General features: G+C 37.1%; 1 protein-coding gene across 3 annotated transcripts in view; it reads left to right on the top strand.

Moving 5' to 3' along the window:
• The window catches only part of LOC131079753 (nudix hydrolase 19, chloroplastic), a 164,381-nt gene that overhangs the window by 97,295 nt on the left and 45,098 nt on the right, over positions 1-21,988 (top strand). The gene's annotated exons all lie outside the window — the stretch shown is intronic.

Raw genomic sequence — 21,988 nt, 5'->3', positions numbered from 1 at the left:
AAAGTGACAAACATACATGTCGAGGAGGGGAAAGATTGTTACATATGCCCTGGAATAGGGCATTCAACTAAGGATTCAATAAAAGGAATAACTGTTTCCTGTTCCCCCACATTGAGAATCTGGAGTTGCTTGGTGGATAATGTGTTTCTTGGTTGACTTTTAGATTGCTGCATTTTGTTGCTTTGAGAAATTTTTCTCCTGTTGACCTTGAGAGAGGAATTGGGATGAATGAGACATCCACACTCACAATAGTGCAAGTCTTTTTATTTAACCTTTAGCAATATATTAATATGGTTGCTGCACCTTCTCATTTGAGAGTGAATAGAACTACTTGACATGTGAAAATCAATATGATAGAACTTTTGGAATTTATTGCTATTCTTGCATAGATATCTCCATGCTGGGTTTAAATTACAAATTCATTGAGTGTGATGTCAAGCTTCTTGTTGTTCTCATCAGCCTAGATTGATCTATAAATTATGATGGATAGTTCATTAGATGGTTCAGCAGTTACAAATTTATAAAAGAAATGAATATTGAAAACTTATCAATTAGCAAATTGAACTAGAGGAATGTAAATTAGAGAAAAACACTATGCACGTTTATAGAGACAATGAATTTTCCCTAGAGAAACTCACATGTGGTAGAAATCTCTATCAAAATGTGAGTTACTGCTCACTTAAAATTTGTTCCATGAAGATGCACACCACCACCCCCCTTCCAAAAAAAAAAAAAAAGTTAAATCATTTCTAAATATAGGGGCATCCTTAGATGGTGAGAGGCTAGGGAATTGTCCCTCTTTCGTACATCCATAACCACTAGCAAGCAGGAGACAACTCCCTCAAAGAGGGGACTTTTCTGGGGTGGTCCCAAGGGATTGGGATATTGAAAGGAATGCTAGGACGTCCCTAGGACCCTAAGGAAACTCAACCATGTCCCCTAAATGTCTTGGACACTAGCAGCTGTTCTCCACTATTGGCACTTCGAAAAAGGCAATTTTAAAATTTAGGAAACTAACCATAACCTTAATAGTCTAATGGGCTCCACACACCCTAATCTCTCAAAAAAGCTATTAAATTTGTGTAAACCTCATCATTTAGACCAATTAGATTCTTTAGCTTCATTGTTAGCTCTCTTAAGAATGAAGATTTGGTTAGAAATAGTGAGGACTTGGTGTTGGAGAAAATGTAGTGATAAAATTCTGAAAATGGTGTACACTTTGAAGGTCTGTGTGGTCATGAAGGCCTGAATATGGGCTTGATGGCAAGGGCTCCACCCCTTGATTCTGTTGGGGATATTGCCCTTGACCTTGATAAGATCCCCACCTACAGTGTGACATTCCCTTTTGTGATTTTTTGGATTTGTTTATATATATAAGAAATATAGGTAAACTAATTGCTACAACAACTCTGAAATAGCAATAACTCAATTTTGTTCTTTATTCATCCACAAAAATCTGAAAGGTTACAACTACAAGTTTGTAATTGTGAATCTTTAGAATTGATTACTACATTCACAGGTAATTGATGGTAAATCCAAAACACTTTTTGGAAAGTGATATAGCTGGAGTAAATTCTTCTTGTGTTGAGAATTTGACGATTAGATCTGGGATAACCAAAATGGGACATGAACTCGTTACCTCTGTGAGCTTATCAAAAGCTCTTTATGCTGAATCACTCAAAGAGAAAGATCATTTCTTCGCCAAATCTATGAATGGGGTGTCTAGCTCCAAAAACCCCTTGACAAACCTTTTGTAATAGTTACAATGACCAAAAAACCATCTCAAGCATGTTATTTTCTTAGGTGGAGACCAATTTGTGATTGGCCTTAATGTTCTCATCATCCATGCTAACTCCATGGGCACTAATTTTATGTCCTAGATATAATATCTTTGTCAACCCAAACTCACATTTTGATGACTTAGCAAAGAATGACCGCCGCTTTAGAATTCGAAGCACCTCATCTATGTGTCTCAAATGATCCTCCCATGTCTTACTATAGATCAATATATCATCAAAGAATATTAGTACAAATTTCCTCAACTACCTAATAAATATTTGATTCATGTGAGATTGAAATGTGGCCAATGCATCAGTCAATTCAAATGGTATGACCAAGAACTTGTAATGCCCATAATGACACCTGAAAGTCATCTTAAGGACATCCTTATCTCTCACTCTTATTTGATGATTCCTTGATTTTGGATCAATCTTGGAGAAGTACACCACCTTGTGATACTCATCTATCGACTCATTTGTCCTGGGAATAGGGTGGCAATTATTGATTGTCTTCTTGTTGAGGGCTTTATAATGAATGCACATCCTCATAATACCATCCTTCTTCCTAACCAATACCATGGAAGAAGCAAATAGGCTAGAGCTTGGTTGTATGTATCCCATATTCTACAACTCTTTAATTGCTTTCCCAATCTCTTCCTTATGCCTCTTCGGATGATAATAAGGTGTACTAATGATTGGTTTTGATCCTTCCTCTAATTCAATATCATGTTGAAAACCTCTATTTGGTGGCAACCATGAAGGAATATCACTGAACTTCATGCTATGCTTATCCAAGATGGATTGGATGTTAACATGGTAAGATCTCTCATCCTTGGATGAACCTATGTTTGTAATCAAACATTGTGTTGCCCAAGCGACTTGGTCTCTATGAAAATCCTTATCCATCCTTTTAGTTGAAACAATCCTAGGAAATCCTGTGGATAAGCCTTGAAGAGCACCTTCTTTCTCTCATATTTGAATCTCAACTCCATAGTTTGATAGTTTTGGGTAAACTTACCAAGTGAATGTAACCATTGTACAACCAAAACCACATCTACCTCACCAATGCTAACCACATAAAAATCATTTCACACTCTATGTCTCCCTAAGGTCATATCAAGGTGTTGAATCCTCTTGTTGCATAGATTAATAAACCCATCATCCACTGTAATATTGAATCCCTCAAAATCATTTGTCCTTAGTCACGTCCTAGTCACCAAACCTTCATTAATATGGTTGTCAATTTCCCCACTATCAATCGATATTGTCACTTTGTGACCTTGTAAAATTCCTTGTACTGATACTTGGATGCTCCTAAAAGGAACACATGCGTTTTCCCTGAAGACTCTTCTCCATTCTTGCTCTCATGTCTAGCATCATTTACTACAACCTTGGGTTAAAATTCCTCTACCTCTGAACCAAGCATCTATGCTCTAGCTCCCATGGCTCTCTACAAGATAAGCATTTTTTTCCTTTGAAGCTCATTTTTGGATTTTTCCATCTTGCTTGGTTTAGGAGTCAATACCATAGGTTGATGGAATGCCTTATGAAAAGGTGCTGACCCAATGGTACAATCTTGGAGTAGAACTTGTTCTTAGTCATAGAATCCTCCAAATTTAATGCTTTCTTGATGGTCTCTTGGAGTGATATTGGATCAAAAGCCTTGACGAAATCTTGAGTGGTTCAATTAGTCACTGCACAAATAAAATAATAAGTCTCATCTCTATCATACTTGGGAGCATAACTGATACTCACTGAAATTCTGCTACATAATCATCCATTGTGCCATGTTGTCTCCGTTGGTCCAACTCTCTAAGATGTATCTCAATGTCCTTCATGTCAAATCTTTCCACGAGTCTATGTAAAATTGACGTAGGTAACAATGTGATTATTTCCTTGTGTGATCAACCTATGATGCCACCACTTGCGAGCCATTCCCTATAACTGAAGAATTGCAAATTTGATGGCTTCCTCTTCCAACAATAGGTTGAGTGAGACAGGTGTCCAACTTCTGGACCCAAGCAAGTGTAGTACTTTTCCTTGATCCATCAAAAGGAGGGAGAGTCAACTTGTTGAATTTTTGTTGCAAATCTCTATGGGGCTCTTGTTTAGGAGATTTTTTTTCTGCTCTGGGTCCATTCCTTGATCTAAAATTAAGAAGTTTGCAAATGATATCTGATTTCAAATGTATGGATCCACACTAATGTATTCATCCATACAAACATTGATACCATACATTTTGGGTTTTGATCTTCTTCGGGTGGTTTCTCCATTCCAAGCAAAAAGGTAGGCTAAAAAGTCCTAGCCTCTAACGCAATTGATACTCGGTCATAACCATTCTTACTTTAATAGCTCCCTTATCCCATGAGATTTTGGGTGGGCTTGTTGGAATTTGAAGTGGCATTCATATTTTACATTTGTTGCATGACTTGTATGAGTGGCTAATTCATTTGCTCCTATTTTTGGATAATAATATCAAGTTCTACCTAATATGCCATGTTTTTCTTACCTCTATCTCCTATTCCAACACTAATTTTTGTTTGTGCATCTTCCAATCTTTTTCTTTTCCTTTTCCTTTCTAAAGTCCTTAGATCTCGTTGACTCAATAGTTGCATTTATAGGCGGGTAGGACTGAATGCTCTTATAACAATGTGATCTCTCTCTCTCTCTCTCTCTCTCTATATATATATATATATATATCAAGTTCTTCTACCTAATATGCCATGTTTTTCATACCTCTGTCTCCTATTCCAACACTGATTTTTGTTTGTGCAACTTCCAATCTTTTTCTTTTTCTTTACCTTTCTAAAGTCCTTAGATCTCTTTGACTCAATAGTTGCATTTATAAGCTAGTAGGACTGATTGCTCTTATAACAATGTGATGCCTCTCTCTCTCTCTCTCTATATATATATATATATATATATTGCACCAAGTGAACTAATGCCTAGAATAACTTTGAAATAAAAATAACTCAATTTTATTCTTTATTCATCCATGAAATTTGAAAGGTTACAGCTATAGGTCTATAATTGTGAATCTTTATAATTGATTACTACACTCACAAGTAATTGATACTAAATCCAAAATACTTGTTGGAATAAATCCTTGTTTTGTTGGGCATTTGACGATTAGTTCTAGTAGAAGCAAAGTTTTAAAACTCAGACTCGCCACGGACTCGGCAAACCAAAAATTTGGACTCAGACTTGGACTCTTGAAAGACTTGCGAAAGACTCGGCAAAAAAAAAAAACCGTAGTTTTACAAAAAAAACATAAAGAAATTAATGCATTTAGAGAACATAGGAGCCATAATTGAAACATTACACATGTCATATGATCTACAAACACGCAATATTTAAAATTTCACCATTCATACTCATAGTTTCAACTCTAAAATGTATAATAGCAGCATAAGTTTATAAATGTTTACAAAATTACATATAATGATATGTCCAACTCCAAATGTGAAAAACAACAATGAACAAACTAAAGAGAAGACTACATCTTCCTCTTTGTATTTCTCCTAATATAGCTCAATTTTTCTGATTTTATCTTCTTTCCTCTCCTCCTTCAAACCCTACAAACCTGTTATAACCGAGTCCATATGAAAGACTTGCGAGTCCGAGCAAAAGACTCGCGAGTCCGAGCAAAAGACTCGCGAGTCTTTCATATGGACTCACCAGGATTTGCCTCGCGAGTCCTTGGCGAGTCCGAGCAAAAGACTCGTGAGTCTTTCGTATGGACTCGCCAGGATTTGCCTCGCGAGTCCTTGGCGAGTCGACTCGTGGCTCCCATGGACTCGCGAGTCCGTGGCGAGTCCACGAGTCTTAAAACTATGAGTAGAAGCACCTCCTTTTATAAGATTTGTCTTCAAGTATAGGATTGCAATCGCAACCCTTGGTTGTGATAGATCCAAACGCTGCTGTAAGGATCCTCTTTGAATGCTGTTATGATAGTAGTTATTCACCAAGTATGGAGATCTGAGTTGCACATAAGATATGATGTTGCGTCTCCTTCTTGGAATGAAGGAAATCGCTTGCGTTCTGCTGTATAAATAATAAAATTATTAGAAGTGTGTGTAGCTCTAGGAATCCATCATCTTTGCTAGGAACTATCCTTCAAGCCAGCGATGGGTATGAGAAGTCTCTTCCACCCTCATGCCCACCCTACAAATCCTAATTGTCCCTTATTATTGATGTGTTGCTTCTTGTCAATGACGTGATGGATTGTATGCTAGTGGATTTTAGGAATTTGGCAACAGATGAGCTTTTAGGGGCTCGAAGAGAATCTTAGTTACAGAAGGTGAGTTTGAAAGTGAAAGTTTGCCCTTTATTTCCCACCCACCCACCCATTTTATGTATAGAATCTGGCGGACCGGTTCGGGCTCCCTACCTAGTTCCCACCTTGCAGGGTGGGGGGGTTTCGATAAAGGGGCTATAATCCTTCTCACCTGCAACTAGAATTCATAGGTTTATTAATTCACTGCTCACCCTACAATTCTATGGGACTGATTAATAAGGAACTTGACTATGGAATTCCTATTAATCAACTTGCTAGAATAAGAAACTAAGATCCCTTGCCTACAAGGTGGGCAACAAGAAACTATAGTTGGTAAGGGGGTGGGAAAACTAGCCATTGCCAATACACCAGATTCTATATGCCGGTGGGGTTGGGTGGGAGGCATAGTCTCCAAATAAGGGTGGGAGGATATTATAAAGGGTGAATAGTAGGGGCTACCCCTACCCCTAGAGTTACAAGACTCTGCGAGTTTGGCTCGGACTCTGCGAGTCTAGAGGTGGGTTGATTCTGCAGAGTCTAGAGGACCTTGGACTTAGATTCAGCCGAGTCTAGACGGGTCTTAGACTCGCCGAATCTATCAAACTCGGCAGACTCGCCGAGTCTCGAGCCTAGGACTGTGCTGCATCCAGCCACAAATGAAAAGCAAAAAAGAAAATGGTTTGTTTTAAGCTGGAATTTGGTAATTTCACAAGAATGCATGTTTATGACTACAATTTATAAATAAACATATCCCATGGTTTAAACTTTGAATTACTACTTAGAATTCAAGTTTTGTGTATCCAACAATAACTGATAGGAACCTGCTTGTATATTTGCTACAACAATATCTGAGAATTAAAAATAGACACAAGTTTACACATGAATGCACAACTAACGAATGATTATGTATAAATGAGCATCGTGGACCTTAAAAGGTACTTGGCTTTTTTAAGTGCATGCCACATTTGAATTTCTCACCATGGTAAAAACACCACATGGTTGCTTTTCCTAATTTTTCTGTCAGCATGGAAACAAGTTCGTCATAAAACATACATAGCTATACAATTGTATTTTTGAATTTTCAAGTATACTTTTGTAGATGGTGTTTCAAGAAAATATATGTTAGTATTGGCGTACTACATTGATGAATATGATTCCTTGGAGGTCTTGCAATTTCATACTAGAGTGTGTGGTATATAAATTCATGAATGCATGGGTTATCATGTTATGGAAAGAAATTTATGATTATGGTTGTTTGAAATGATAGCTACTTCGAGGTATCAGTCAGAGAGTAGCTGATCAGCTTCTGATTTGATCAATCTATGGACCAAAGCACAAGGAAGACTACCGTGTTGTTGATCTTGTGTGTGCCTCACTAAGAAGTGAGAAACTTTGGATTCTGTACAAGAACTTTGTACTTGTTCTTCATATCTATACTTCATATATCTGGTTATTGGAACTCTCCCTCTAGATAAAGTAGAGCCGATGAAGATTGCTAAATAGCAAAATTTTCTTTGTAAGTTATTGAAACTTGGAAGGTTAATGTGAGTAGTTTTAACTTTTGATATTAGTGAAGCAACTTAAACTGCCTAATATTTCCTAGATCATTTTTTCATTAAAGGTTACGCAATGTAACGTCCCCTCTTTGTTAGTTGCCTCTCAGGGGCATGGATTTTCTTGTTAGCCATCTCCGCAGGCAAATTTGGAGGTTAGGAGATGATTGGCTAACCAAGGGGGGACTTATACTTAGTCATTTTTTGGCCTTGGTGAGCTTTACTTATGAAAACTTTATAGTTACTTTTTTCTAAAATTAGAAATGTTAATAAAGTGATTTAATAAGTAGCTTTATTATAAAGTTACCATGGTACGACCCCCTAGGTGAATAAAACTTTTTAAAGGGTGGTCAAATTGTCATGAAGAAATCACCCTCAAGCCTAGACGTAGCTAAGGAGGAAGAAGATTCCTTTGGAATCTTAGAATCTTGCCAAGGAAGGTTCAATTTAGGGTTTGGAGGCATAAAACAAGCTGAGCGTAGCATTTTTGAGGAGATTATTCATTTTGTTATTGATGTTTTTTCTTGGAGAAGTCTGCAAATTGCAGAGCAGCAGAATTGCAAGCAATTGGGAACGAAAACCCCCATTGTAGATCAGATTGGACACAACCCTGATCTCTTCCAGCACTTAGGCGTTTGAATAGAAGCTACATTCAGACCATTTGAGGGTTAATTGTGGCAGTTTTGCAACAGCAGCAGCACTGGAGGTGTATTAACAGCAAATCTGAGCAGTTTGGAAGACTTTATCAGCAAGATAGGTGCTCATTAATGCTGGACGTACCACCTACAGCAGGGCTGTACCATTCATTCTTGCCTGGAGAGCATAAAAAATAAACACTAGGGTTTTAACTCTGCTAATTTCTTCAAAATTCATTGTTGGTAATTGGGATCAGAAAATCAGAGGTTCACTTGGAAGAATAAGGTTATATGTGATCAGCACAAGCAATAAATCAGGGAAATTCATCATTTCTGGAGGGTCACGCCTGGCAAGAAATTGGAAATCAGATTGGAATCTTACAATTCTTCATTATTTGTTTTTGGTAATTCATATTAAGGTTAATAACACATACTGGAGCTGTTGTCACATTGTGAAAGCCCCTCTATCAACATTTCTTTCAATCCAGTCAAATAAAGAGGCTCAACCAGGCAAGCTCTGGACACCTGGTATGCTATTTGAGCCCCGTGTGGAGTAAATTAGTCATTCTTTGTCATATTGTTTGCTGCAAATAAAGAAATCAGAATTCTGAATTTAATTTTCAGTACTGGTTTAGTTGTATTTTGCAAATTTTTTTTAATTGTGCACCATTCAAAAATCCAAAAAAATGCAAGAAACCCAAAAACCACGTCAAAACCTAAAACAACTACTTGCTGGTCAAAGAATTCAGTTGAGCAAACCAATCAGATTGAGCCAATATTCAGTTGGCATCTTTCATGCAAGATATTCTTTGCATTATAAATCAGTATTTAAATGGAAAGCATTATTGATCAAACAATCATTCCTATTTGGGAGAGTACTCAAATTCAGCACGTTTATGAATATGTTCCACATTTAGTATTTGTTATTGTCTCTCATTTGAAGACACATTTGTAATCAATTCCTAGATTAAATATATGATTCCAAAGCTTTCATTTTGTGCACTAAACTAATATATATATATATATATATTCAAAGTGGTATTTGCGTGGACCTCTGTAGTGCTTCCGGACGATTGTGGTGCGTAGTACGGTACATATTGCGCGTGGTCTGGAGTAGTAACCATACGGTTACATTGTACGGAGGTGAAGTAGACTTCACCATACAGGTGAGGCATCGTCCCCGTACGGGTGAAGTAGTGTCCCTCTCGCTGTACGGGTGGAGTGCAACCACTGTACGAATTGTTTCTGTACGAGCAACACAATTGGGGTTTGCCGTACGGGGTGAGAGTCGTCGGGGGAGGTGCCGTATGGATGGGGGTGCCGTTGGGACATTACATGGTTGGATTTCCACAAGACGGCTGCAAGTTTCTTTTATTCCAAATGTCAAAGTTCTTCATCTCCATTGTTTCACTCCCATGAATGATTTGCAAAGTTTTTCCCATTGCATTACATGTAAAATTTGCCTCTCATATCAATCATGGCCATGACTATCAGAGATGTCTATGTGCATTCCCAATAGACAAGCTTGTGTTCTTCCCTTCAAGTAAATTTGCATTTTACTTGTAATCGGGATTTTGAAACCTGATTACAAGTAGTGATATTTGACAAGTCTATGCTTTTCCCATCAAGAAAATGCTTGCTTTCGGGTTTGTATGGCCTTTCACCATGTCAAAGTTAGCCTCATGTGAATACTTGCACTTGTAGTCAGCCTTCCAAAACACGAGATTGGTCCAAAATGCGCTAAAAAACACTTGAAAATGAGTCTCTAGGATCCAATTACAAGTGCAAACTTGTATTTTCCCATTACACATATGAAGTTGCATTTTCGTTCTCAACAATTGCAAGTCAATGCCCTTGTTTTTCCACACATGTAATGCAGTCTTCAAAAACCGAAATTGAGCTTTGGCCCCACTTTTGCAATCCCTTTGTCTCACCCATGTCAGTCCTGTTTGCACACATGGCCTACCAAATTAATAAATTAAGGCAAGGGCCTTATTCTGCAAGCAGATTCCAAGATTGGAGGATGATACAAAGAAAGAACAACAACATGACGGAGCCACACAAGGAGATGGATAAGTGATATGAATGATTGAGAGCATAGAATGCTTTCAAGACAGAGATAGGCTTCTTACTTCAGCCTTGCAAAGAACTTCCCTCCTGAAAAGCCAATACTACCCCAAGCAAGAAGATAAGATTGAAGTTCGTTGGCCAAGGACACAAAGATCATTAAGGATGCAAATTCCCATTCCAGTTCGAGATGTCTTCACCAATCCTGAATACTTCAAGTTCTAGCATCCTGAAGCAGCATGAAGATCATCACAGGCAAAGGATGATGTAGTTAGAGTCATGTCTTCGGACACACAAAATAGTTTCAATTGTGTATTTGTAATTTTGCTTTGACAAGTTACATGTAAAAACAAGTTTTGTAATTGCAAGTGTCACTTTCACTTGCATCTTTGTAAAATGTAATTACATGTAAAGCTACTGCAAGTTGAGTTAAATTAGGACTGTAGTTGGAATAAGTCATGGTGGTTGAGAGAATTTCTCAATTTAGCTAGGATCCTCCCACCTTTTTCTCCAGCCTCCTCTCTTATAAATACTTGAGGGGGTCTATTGTAATTTATATATTTTGGCAATGCAACAAGATTTTGCCAATTTGTATGTACATTCTAAGACTTTGAGCTTAGTTGTAAATCAAATTGCAGTCAATTAAAAGGGGCAAATTGCTTTCAAACTTTGTGTTGATTCAAGGTGTCATGTGATGACATTTTCTGGAGATTGATTGTGAGTTTTGAAGTGTTATACAAGAAGGATTCAAGCTCAATCTTGCAGACTTTGAGCTTCTTATTGCGTTTGGAGTTTTAGATTGGTTTTCAGATTTGACACTGCAGACTTTGAGTTGCTTGTCACGTTTGAAACTATTGTAGGACGCCCAAGCAAAGGGGGTAACTTGCAGACTTTGTGTTGCTTTTATTTTCTATGTTTGTGCATAAGAGGTGCTTCATGTAGTTAGACTTTGAGCTGCTACATACTGTGCTTGGTTACCATAAAATCATCTAAAAAGGTTGATAGGAGAGTAGATAGTTGAAGACTTTGAGCTTCTTTTTGTTTTCCTGTCCCGGAGAAGCAACGGAGGACTTTGTGCCTTTATGGAAACTTTGCTTCTTTATTTAGTTTACTTCATTAATCATTTGTGCTTTCGGTTGTGATTCTTTTCTGAAAGAAGAGAGAAGAATAAGTGTCTTTTTCTGAAAAAAGAGAACAAGATAGAGTTTCACCCAGATTTAGAATAGATTTAGATTTAGAGTTTATTTTTGAATTGTTGAAGTAGAAAGCAAAGGGGGAGCCTTCCCTTTGAAATTAGGAGAATATATCTCACACACTGTGGCTGAAACCATAATTTTGCACATCTTCCCAGGTGTACAAATTTTTCAACCAACAAGGCACTTGTATGATTTCACAGATTCTTATTAGCTTAAGAGGCAATCTGGAAAACATCCTCTTTCTAATTTCATAGTCATCATTGGCGTTAGTCCAATAATCCTCCAACTGATCTTGTGCTTGTGCTTTATGCTAGCTACCATCCTTATTTTATCATACGGATCAAAAAATGTCCTTGCGGTATGAGGTGTTGGGTGGTAGAATATTAATTCATCCACTAATTTCTCCACTATCACCAATGATGGACACATTTCTTCATAATCTCCCATGGCATTTGGAAATTCAAACCCAATCTTCTTCTTCTTTTGAATTTTGTCATAGGCAGTCATCTGTCTAGTTACTTCTAATAGAACCATCTTGTCCGTTGGATATCTTAGAAGTTTATACGGCTGGGCAAAGAATCCATGGACTCGGATGTAAGTAAATTTTGGAAATTGAATGTACCAGGCCCCATACTTCTTTACCAACTTCCTTGCTTCTTGCGACAACCTTGTGTGAAGTCGTCCTTGCAAAGATTTGGTAATATGTATAGTGAAGGTGTCGCTTGCTTTCTTGAAAGAAGTAGGATCATAGAAGTGCAATTGTGGATAACACTCATGGACCTTCAGCTGTCCTGGGCCGCATCCCATGGGTCTTTGCCTGGTTATCCATTGAACTTGCCCATTCTAGCCAACAGGTAAACAATATATGAGCTCATGTAGAAAGATTGAGACTGCGTTAAATTCCTCAACTACTCATCCAAGTTGTTGCTAATTATTTCCGCCTAGTCTACCACGTCTATGCCTTCCATTACTTCCCCAATGAAGTAAAACATCCAAGATTCAAAGATGTAAGCCTGTGGATATCCCATGACCCGACTCATCATCAGCACAAGATCGACATATTCTTGCGTGAAGTTCATGCTGGTGAGCTGCTTGGGCAACTTTGAAATGTGAGGCTTTGACTTCTGCATCCATATTCTATTGATTATTCCAGTGCATCTCTCAAAGACAAAGTCATAAATCAAGGTTGCTCTTTCCTTGGTCTTATACATCATGGACTGGAATGCTAGAATACCAAAAGTCTCACCAATTGACTCAGCGGTAAGATTTGCCAAGAGTTTGCCATCAGGTGCCAAAATCACTCTTTTTTTAGCATCATATTGCTTTGCACATTCCATAATCAGCTCCAGGCACTGGATGGAAGGAGGGAAGCCAACAGCTGCTATGATTCCACTTTTGACTATTTTATTGGCGGTAGCTGATGGAGGATGTCCTTCCGTTCCAAATACTCTCTTTTTGAATTCTCCCAACTTAAAGTTCCCAAGTTGGTATCGCTGACTTCTCTCCATTTTGAAATGATTTTTGTTTCTAGGAGGAATCCTCTTTGTTCATTGTTGATTTGTGCTTGCTGGGAAGTATTTGCCGCCTTGCTGGTTTCTGCTATTCCTGCAAAATAAAATAATTAACATTAAAATTTTGACAAGAAAATTCTAGAATTTTGCCAAAGGAAGAATTCCATGCTATCAATTCCAGACTTGGAATAAATAAAAACCTGCAAAATAATAACTTTTGAATAACAAAATCTTGCTCTGGCTTTTCTTCACTTTGCTCTTGCTTCAATTTTTCCAAAACGTGTTGTGAAGAATGAATTTCAAATCCTTGTTCAAATAGAAAATGTCCAACAAGTTTCTAAGTTGGCGAGGAGATAAATTTAGTAGTTGTATTAATCTATTCCAATCATGCATCATGTTTCCTTAACGAGAAGGAGACAACTTGCCATTCTAGTGGACCCCACATGTCATTCTTGAGCTCAAAAATAGGAATTTCCATAATTTCCCAAGTTATGCTTCATTAATGTGGAATATTCCATTTTGCATGTTGCCAACGCGTCTTTCACAAGATTCTTTCTATCCTAGGCATATAAAAGATTTTTTGGAGGATTTTCTTGCCTTAGAAGAATTTTCACAATCTTTTCCATTTCTGAAGAATTCTTGAGCATCTGTCAATTTTGGAGAAGGAAAATTCCTTTCCTTGTGAAATTTTGCCATTTCATGTTCTCTGAATGTTCATGTGTGCTCTGTCTTGAAAGAAGAATTTTCTAACATTCAACCATTTTCCATTTTTCAAGAATTTATTCCAATCTGAAGTCTGGAAGAGGAGGATTTTTTAACACTTGTCAATTTTTCATTTTCTTGGAATTCTGCAAACTTTGGCTCATTTTGGCATGGAAGGAGGAATTTGGTTTAGGAGGAAAAATTCTCCTTGACTGTGGATTTGTGCCCTCCTCCCTAGCTTGAGCGCATTTGGGGTTTGATGGAGGAATTTCCTGGAAATGGAAAATTCCTTTTCTGCTTGTGTTTTGCGCCCCACTTGGCTTTGAGCGCATTTGAGGGGTAGTGGAGGAATTTTTTCCTCTAAGAAGAATCCTCCTTGACATGGTTTTGGCACTCTCCTGCCTTCCTTGAGCGCAATTTTGAGGTGGTGGAGGAATTTTGCTAAGGAGGAAAAATCCTCCTTAACTAGTGAAATGCACTCTCCACCTAGTCCTGGGCACCATTTGGGGGTAGTGGAGGAATTTGAAGGTTTTTGGAAAATCCTCCTTGCTTGGTGAAATGCGCTCAGGAATAGACTCTTTCATGCTTTGTCATTTCAGGAAGGATTCCCAAATTTAGCCAAAATTTCGATCATCTGCCTACTTTTCAACTTTTTCAGATTTAGAACTTGGATATTCAAAAACGTTCTACTGTCAGTGTCTTGCTAGTTGCTAGAGATAGACTTTCCAAAAATAGACTTACTAAAAATAGTAAGTTCTTCCAAACATCAAATTAAGGCAAATTGGGACACAATGACACTTAAAATAGACTTACTAAAAACAGACATTGCTAAAAATAGTTTGTTTAAATGCAAAATCAGGCCAATCTAGGATGCAGTGAAACTTACTAAAATTCGCTCAAATTTCACTAGTAGCTTCCTTGAAAGGTTTGTAATGTCCCTTTTTGTAAATGCCCTAGTTTTTGCCGTAAAATCACAAATCCAGAATGAAACAAGGGCAAACATAGTTAGGGATATAATCTTTTCATTTAAGAATAATATAAGCCTATTTTTCGAAACCCGCAATGAGTTTAAACAACGATGTGGATATAACTCATGAAATACATCCAATTCTAGGGTTAGGATATGTATAAACCAATATCAACAATTACATGGGAACTCAACCATGACAAGGGTTGAGTTGGAAGACATGATGAGGCGCCCCAAGTATCCTCTACCCTAGGCCCAACAACGAGACCTTATCCTCTGTGGCCCCATGTGGTCCTTAACCGATGGTCCTCAACAATCATCATGAGGTGGGGTACCTAGTGAGGGCTTCACACCGTTCCTCTCCATCATATCAATCTCTCACCTCTTATGATTGATCCATGTGGAGATAGTAGGGAAGCTACAATAAGGTGCTTTTGACCCTCATCTATTCATCATCCTAATACCTTAACGATTTCACTTCTTGTATTTGTGAGCCATGGTGGAGAAGAGGGGAAAGATTGCGGAAGTGTCCTAGAAACCATCTCTTCCTAGACCCAAAGAGCGTACCCTTTGTACTCCTTTGGCCTCTATTGGCTCATCTTGTCCCACTTTGAGGTGGCATATCTAGAAAGATGCTCATACACTCTACCCCTCTTGTAATCCTCTCACACTCTCCTTCATCATGACTTTGATATATCATAAGTAATGAAGAACTAATATTCATGTTTATTAAAACAGTAATTAGTTACTTTTGAACCCATCATATTATGTTAATATTATTATACTTTCCTGGCAATATTATATCAGATTTCTATTCTCAGCACCAGCCTCAAATTACATTAATAACATTATGTTATATTTATACCATTATGTTTTATAATTTTATTATATCAACGGTATTTAACATTCCCCCCTTATATCAAAATATCATATTATATTATCAGCATCCTATTGTATTATACTAACAGCATCCTTTTGTATTAGACTATTAGTAATATTATATTATATTGTTATATTGTTTCACCAAAGTTTTAAAAATCGGACTCGCCACGGACTCGGCAAACCAAAAAATTGGACTCGGACTCGGACTCGTGAAAGACTTGCGAAAGACTCGGCAAAAAAAAACCTTAGTTTTACAAACAAACATAAAGAAATTAATGCATTTAGAGAACATAAGAGCCATAATTGAAATATTACACATGTCATATGATCTCCAAACACTCAATATTTGAAATTTCATTATTCATACTCATAGTTTCAAACTTTAAAATGTATAATAGCAGCATAAGTTTATAAATGTTTACAAAATTACATATAATGATAGGTCTAGATCTTTGGGGAGAGAGGAGAGACTGAGATAGAGAGTGGTAGAGACAGGGGATAGAGGAAGAGTGATAGGTCTAAAATTTGAGGCAGATAAAGTGAGTGAGATAGAGAGGGCGAGAGAATGCTAATAGGAGCCTATTAATTACTGAAATTTGACTAAGTCTGAAAATTTAAAAGATATTCTAAAACCTAGAATTTGCATTATAATTCCTAGAGATCTAAAACCACTCTCAAACATCTTGCCAATATATACATGAAATATAACTAAAAGTATAAATTCTGATGAAGAGAATGAGACTGACTTGAAAAAAAAAGATTTAGATAATTTTTTGATGTGCTTTATGGGTTGCACGAGTCTAGTCGAAAGACTCGCGAGTCCAAGCGAAAGACTCGCGCGAGTCAATTAGAAAGACTCGCGAGTCTTTCTAAGACTCGCCAATACTCGCCTTGCGAGTCCATGGCGAGTTGTCTCATGGTGCCATTGGACTTGCGAGTCTGTGGCGAGTCCATGAGTTTTTAAACTATGTCTCACTTCAAAAAGACTCGCCAATACTCGCCTTGCGAGTCCATGGCGAGTCGTCTCGTGGCGCCATTGAACTCGCGAGTCTGTGGCGAGTCCATGAGTTTTTAAACTGTGTCTCACTTTATTAGCAGTTTTATTATGTTAATGTTTTCCTCATATATCATATTGACAGTATTAATTTGCACTCACAGCATTATATTTTATATTATTAGCAATTCTCATATCTATATTCTATACCCATAGGTAATTCCCAAACAATATAATTACTGCTGCCCTCTTTCTTTTATTATTTCCTTATTTCCTTCCTTCCCTCTCCTATCCTTCGATGATCCTTTCTCTCCTTCCTTATATCTGTTTAAAGATTATTATTATTATGAGACACATCCTTTCCAGTGCTATTGTCCATTTACAGGGCAACGTCCTTTGCTAACTATTATTAGTTCGTTTATCATTCTTTCTTTTGATTGCGTCACATAAATGATCTTCCATATTAATGGGTTTGTCCTCTTATTATTTATTTAATATTTGTTTGTCTTCTCATAGCCATCCATGAATCGGCTGAGCATGTTGATCCAATCCATGAAGAGAAAGTCCAATCACTATCAATATTATAGTTATTGTAAACATTACTTAACAATAATTATTATTGAAATTATTAATGCAAGTTAATATTTATTGTGGCCATTAATAATTATTGTGAATATTATTAATAATTATTGTAAAGGTTAGCTAACAAAAATTATTGATTGTGATTAGAAAATGCAAATCAAAATCTATTTAATAATTATTATGAATATTGGTTAATGAACAAATAGTTGAGATCCTCTTCAAATAGAATGTAAATACTCAAAATATAAGGGATATCACACGGTTCTCATTTCATTGCTTTGCTCAGATTTCACAAAACCCTAGTCTATTGACTCCATTTCTAAGTCTAAAGGATAAAAACCCTAAAAAAGACAACACAAGCTTCCAGACTTGGTCAAAATTTGCCAAAACACTTGGGGACCTGAGGAGATCGAAGAAACTGCTGCCAAACCGCTCAAAAGACCACAACCAAAAGACCAAATGGACAAAAATGTAGGGAGTCTCCATTTGGAATGTGGTGATGTGTGATTAGGTCACAATAGGACTTAATGCTCCAACTTCACTAGAGGGCAAATCAACCCACCAAAAACAAAAGAACCACTATCCAATTCCAAAACAAACAACCAGTTTTGTACACATTGTCATAGATGCTTTCTTACACCACTCGCAATATTATGTGTTTTTAACATATATTAGAATATCATAAATTGTTATAGGTTTCCTTCCACTTCATGCCAAGTGCCCAATGATGTCTTATAATGTTTCCTCCTGCATTATGCCTCTTACACACATTCCAAATCGCATAGAAAATAATAATTAATTATAAACACTCATTTCATGTGGATGTCCAAGTTGACTCTCTCCATGATCCTTGGAGATGCACATATAATTAACCAACTATTAGATAAATAAATTACAATAGTCTAAAATGATTGCAAAATGAAGATCACTATAATAACTCCTAACAAGTTTTTCCACAAACTTGTATATACTTTAGCTCAAACTTACAGATGTTTCGTTGAATAGTATGGAAATCATAAAATACATCACTAATCTGATTTGAAGGTTTAGAACAGCTGCAACTATCAATATTTTTCACAGGAATAATAAAGCAATTGCCATACATGAAGATAGTCATTAATATCTTTACAAACACTTAGCATTCAACAATTTACTTGCTGATAAAAGTTTATTCTGCAAATACTCAGCTGAAAGGTAAATTTTGCTAACCTTCATTTTTTGAAGACTCATATGCATCAGAAGTTTGATAAAGCAACCCCTTTTTGCCTCATACATGGTTGTAGAAGTGAATTGCCTTGGTCTGAGTGGCTGACCGGTGGTATTTCAGGTCTGAAGTATGCATGTGGTGATTTCTAAACCTTGATTTATTTGTTTTTATAACCTGCAATCAAAGAAACGGGACTCGGGACTCGGACCCGACTTGGTGAGGTCTACTCGGCTCGGGACTCGGGACTCAGAGTCGAAACTCCGCTGGACTCGGCAAAGTGAAAAACTCAAGAAATTTAGAGATTTGTAAGGATTTAAAACTTGTTTCATGCACCCTTCGTTAAATACACCTTAAAGACACAATAACATCATCAAATAGAAGCTAATTTGATTACATACACAAGTATACATCAATCACATAAGCATAAACGCAAATTGTAGCTGAAAGAAATAACAAACATAGATATATAAATATTGTCAAATGTATATAATATTACAAAACTCATGGAATAAAAAATCCATGTCATCATATGATCAAATGTTCCATACAAATACCAAAAGTAAAAACAACTACAAGCCTATGGCTCAGCGACAGGGGCAGCCTCAGAGGAGCCTGCATCCCCCGGCCTCGGCCCCCTGCGAAGGCGTCTAAGGTAGGTTCTCGATGACTCGGCAGCCATAGCTTCTCCCTGTGACACCATGCCACCCTCACCAACATCAGGAATATTTGTGTCATTGTCCGCCTCTGGCTCTGTTGTGCCTCTCTCTGCTCGTGCTCTCTGCTCCTCCTTTGCCGTGGCTAGAGCCTCAGCCTCTGCATCTGCTTGGTCGACAATGGACTTGATGATTTTTTGCAATGTGCGGAGGCATCAATGTACTTGATGAAAACAGTGCCCCCCGAAATAAAAATAAAGCAAGATCAATGATCATTCAATAAATCATTAAATGAAAAATAATAAATTAATGACTAAATGAAATGAAAATTAATCAATCACCTGCGGAAGAAACAAGAAAATTAAGGAGAGTTCTATTTCTCCTATCCGTCCAACCATCAGTCATGATGGTGCAGCCTTTAGTACTCCATAGCTGGCATTGATCAGCTAATTCCCTCTTCACATCATGCACTAATTCAGTCAAAATTGGTCCCCTTAATTCAGATTTAGAAGGGGCTTTGAACCCTGTCTTGCATATGGTATGGGCATCAACCATTTCTTGCCAATAAGGAGACCTATCACAAATAAATTATATGAGATAAGTTAAGTATGTACTATGTACGACAAAAAATCAAACAAAGAATCAAACTATAAATATTAAAACAATCAAACATAAAATATTCACCTGGCTGCAAAGAATGGAACACTGCTGTAGACCCAAAACCTGCCAACTTCCATTTTAGCAGCATCATGGACCTTCTTGTTTCAACCCATGCCCTCAAGCGACTGTTGGGACCTAGGAATAGAGCGATGCTCAAAGAAGGAATCCAACCTAGATTTACAAATTCTAGGTCCAATGCTAACACTCCCACTACCACTGGTAGTGCAAGGAACATGAGCACTAGCATTGCCACCTGCAGAAGTAGAAGTGATAGTAGTAGCACGGTGAGTGGGATGATATGGAGGCATGGAAGAAGGCCCTCCAACACAACTTAAAGCTGTTCCACTTCCAATGGCCGCAAAATATTCCTTTTGCTTCTTTGCCATTTCCTTTTTGTTTTCAAGTGCTTCAACCATTACATAGCACTCACGTCTAGCCTCAATAGTTGCACATGAGCATCGCTCGACATCATGGCCATGTACACCAGCAATATGGTATTTCAATCTATAAATGCCTCCATGGAATATTGTTTTGCAAACCCTACACTTTGTCTGCCCTTTTTTTTTGCCCAGGAAAATCTTCATGAAATTTCCAAGCAAGGTCCTTTCTATGTGGGGGTCTAGAAGAAGACATTGTATGATAGTTTTGTGAAAATTGAGGCAAATAAGAAAGTGAAGGTTGCTGCAATAAGACATTACAAATACAAAAAAAAATTAATATTTGAGAATTTGTGCATTCATTCTCATTGTACCTTTTTTTCAAAAAAACTAAGGTAGGGTTTGTAAATTTTTTTAAAAAGAAATGTAGGGTTTGATCAAAATTTCAAACCCTACTTTAAAAAAAATAAAAAATTACAAACCCTACATACAAAAGATTTTGGAAAAAAATGTAAAACTTTCAAATGAAATGAATAGAAAATGAAATTTTTGCTTACAAGAAACAAAAAAAACTCAGAAAATCAAACTTACCTCTTACAACAAGCTTGAAATGAGCTGCAAACTCTTCCTTTCCAACTCTTGATGCACGAAATCATGATACAATGCAGCCCCAATGTGATGAATGGATGAAATCTTGAGCTTCCTCCTTGCTGGTTTTTCTACAATGAACCCTTGTTTCTCTTCACAACTCACTTTTTTCCTCCTATTTTGCCAAATGAATGAAATGAAGTTCACTTTTAGGGGCATAGCATAATAAACCCAAAAAAAGCATCATAAAAAAACCTTTTAAATTGTGTTTTTTTTATCACTTTCATAATGCCCAACGTCAGTTGAGTCCAACCGTCAAGATTTGCGAGTTTGTGCAATTTCGCCGAGTTTGCGATTTCGCCGAGTTTGACCCCCTGGACTCGTCTGGGTCCGAATCCGAGCCTGGCAAACTCGGGGAGGGCAACTCGACTTGGGAATCACCCAAACTCGGTGATTTTGGGTGATTCCTGTTTCTCTACTTGCAATACAACTGATTATGGTGAATACTCATAATATTGACTGCCTAATACTCATATTATGCACTCTATCTCTGTTGGTTATCTGCCTCAATCGAATCACTTCCTCAATTTGCTCTTCACATTTGCCTTTACTTCATTTCTTGCACCTACTGATTGACATCTCTTCTCTAAACTTCTTTACAGTACAGGAGGAAAATTATGTTCCACACAGTGATAGTATAATAATTCATCTCACAAAAATTCATGTGGTAACAGTAGTAAAGCTAGTTATCCAGTCTGGAATAGTACTAAGGAGTTCATCTCTTGGAAAAAGAGCAGGAATAAATATTTATATATAAACCAGATTTGCTCTAAAACCATGGGACCAATTGGAAAGGAATATAATTTCCAGAATCTGAGGAATAGATTGCCTTGAAACACCCCTTTTACATCATTAAAACATTAGTAGATCCCTTTTGTTCCAGATGCACCCAGCTTGTTTAAGTTTTAAGACCGGAATATTCTGACATGAATCAGTAGATCAAGACACTTTCTTTAAAGTACCAAAGTATCTGTTTCATTGCTATGACATGAGTTCAAGGAGTGTTATCAGTTTTCAGGTATCCATCATGGGCCATTCTTTCTGGAAAATTGGGCTTCATTGTATTCTGAAATGATGATAACTTAAATTGTTGAGCTTTAGATGGTTTTACTTTGGACCATTCATTGTTACAAATATTTTCAAAGAAAAGGAGAAGTTTAGGAGAGTCCATGCCTTTTTCATCTCAACCATAATCATAGAGAAAAATTACACTCACTATTTATTTAGAATAATAGCAGGCAATTTATGAAGAAGTTAAGTGAAAAATCATGTTTCCGATGGATAAACAGGACATAAGATC

This window comes from Cryptomeria japonica, chromosome 6 (genome assembly GCF_030272615.1).
Source record: "Cryptomeria japonica chromosome 6, Sugi_1.0, whole genome shotgun sequence".
NCBI lineage: Eukaryota > Viridiplantae > Streptophyta > Pinopsida > Cupressales > Cupressaceae > Cryptomeria > Cryptomeria japonica.
The sequence above is the reverse complement of the archived record's forward strand: the minus strand, read 5'-3'. Positions and strand labels throughout refer to the sequence as shown.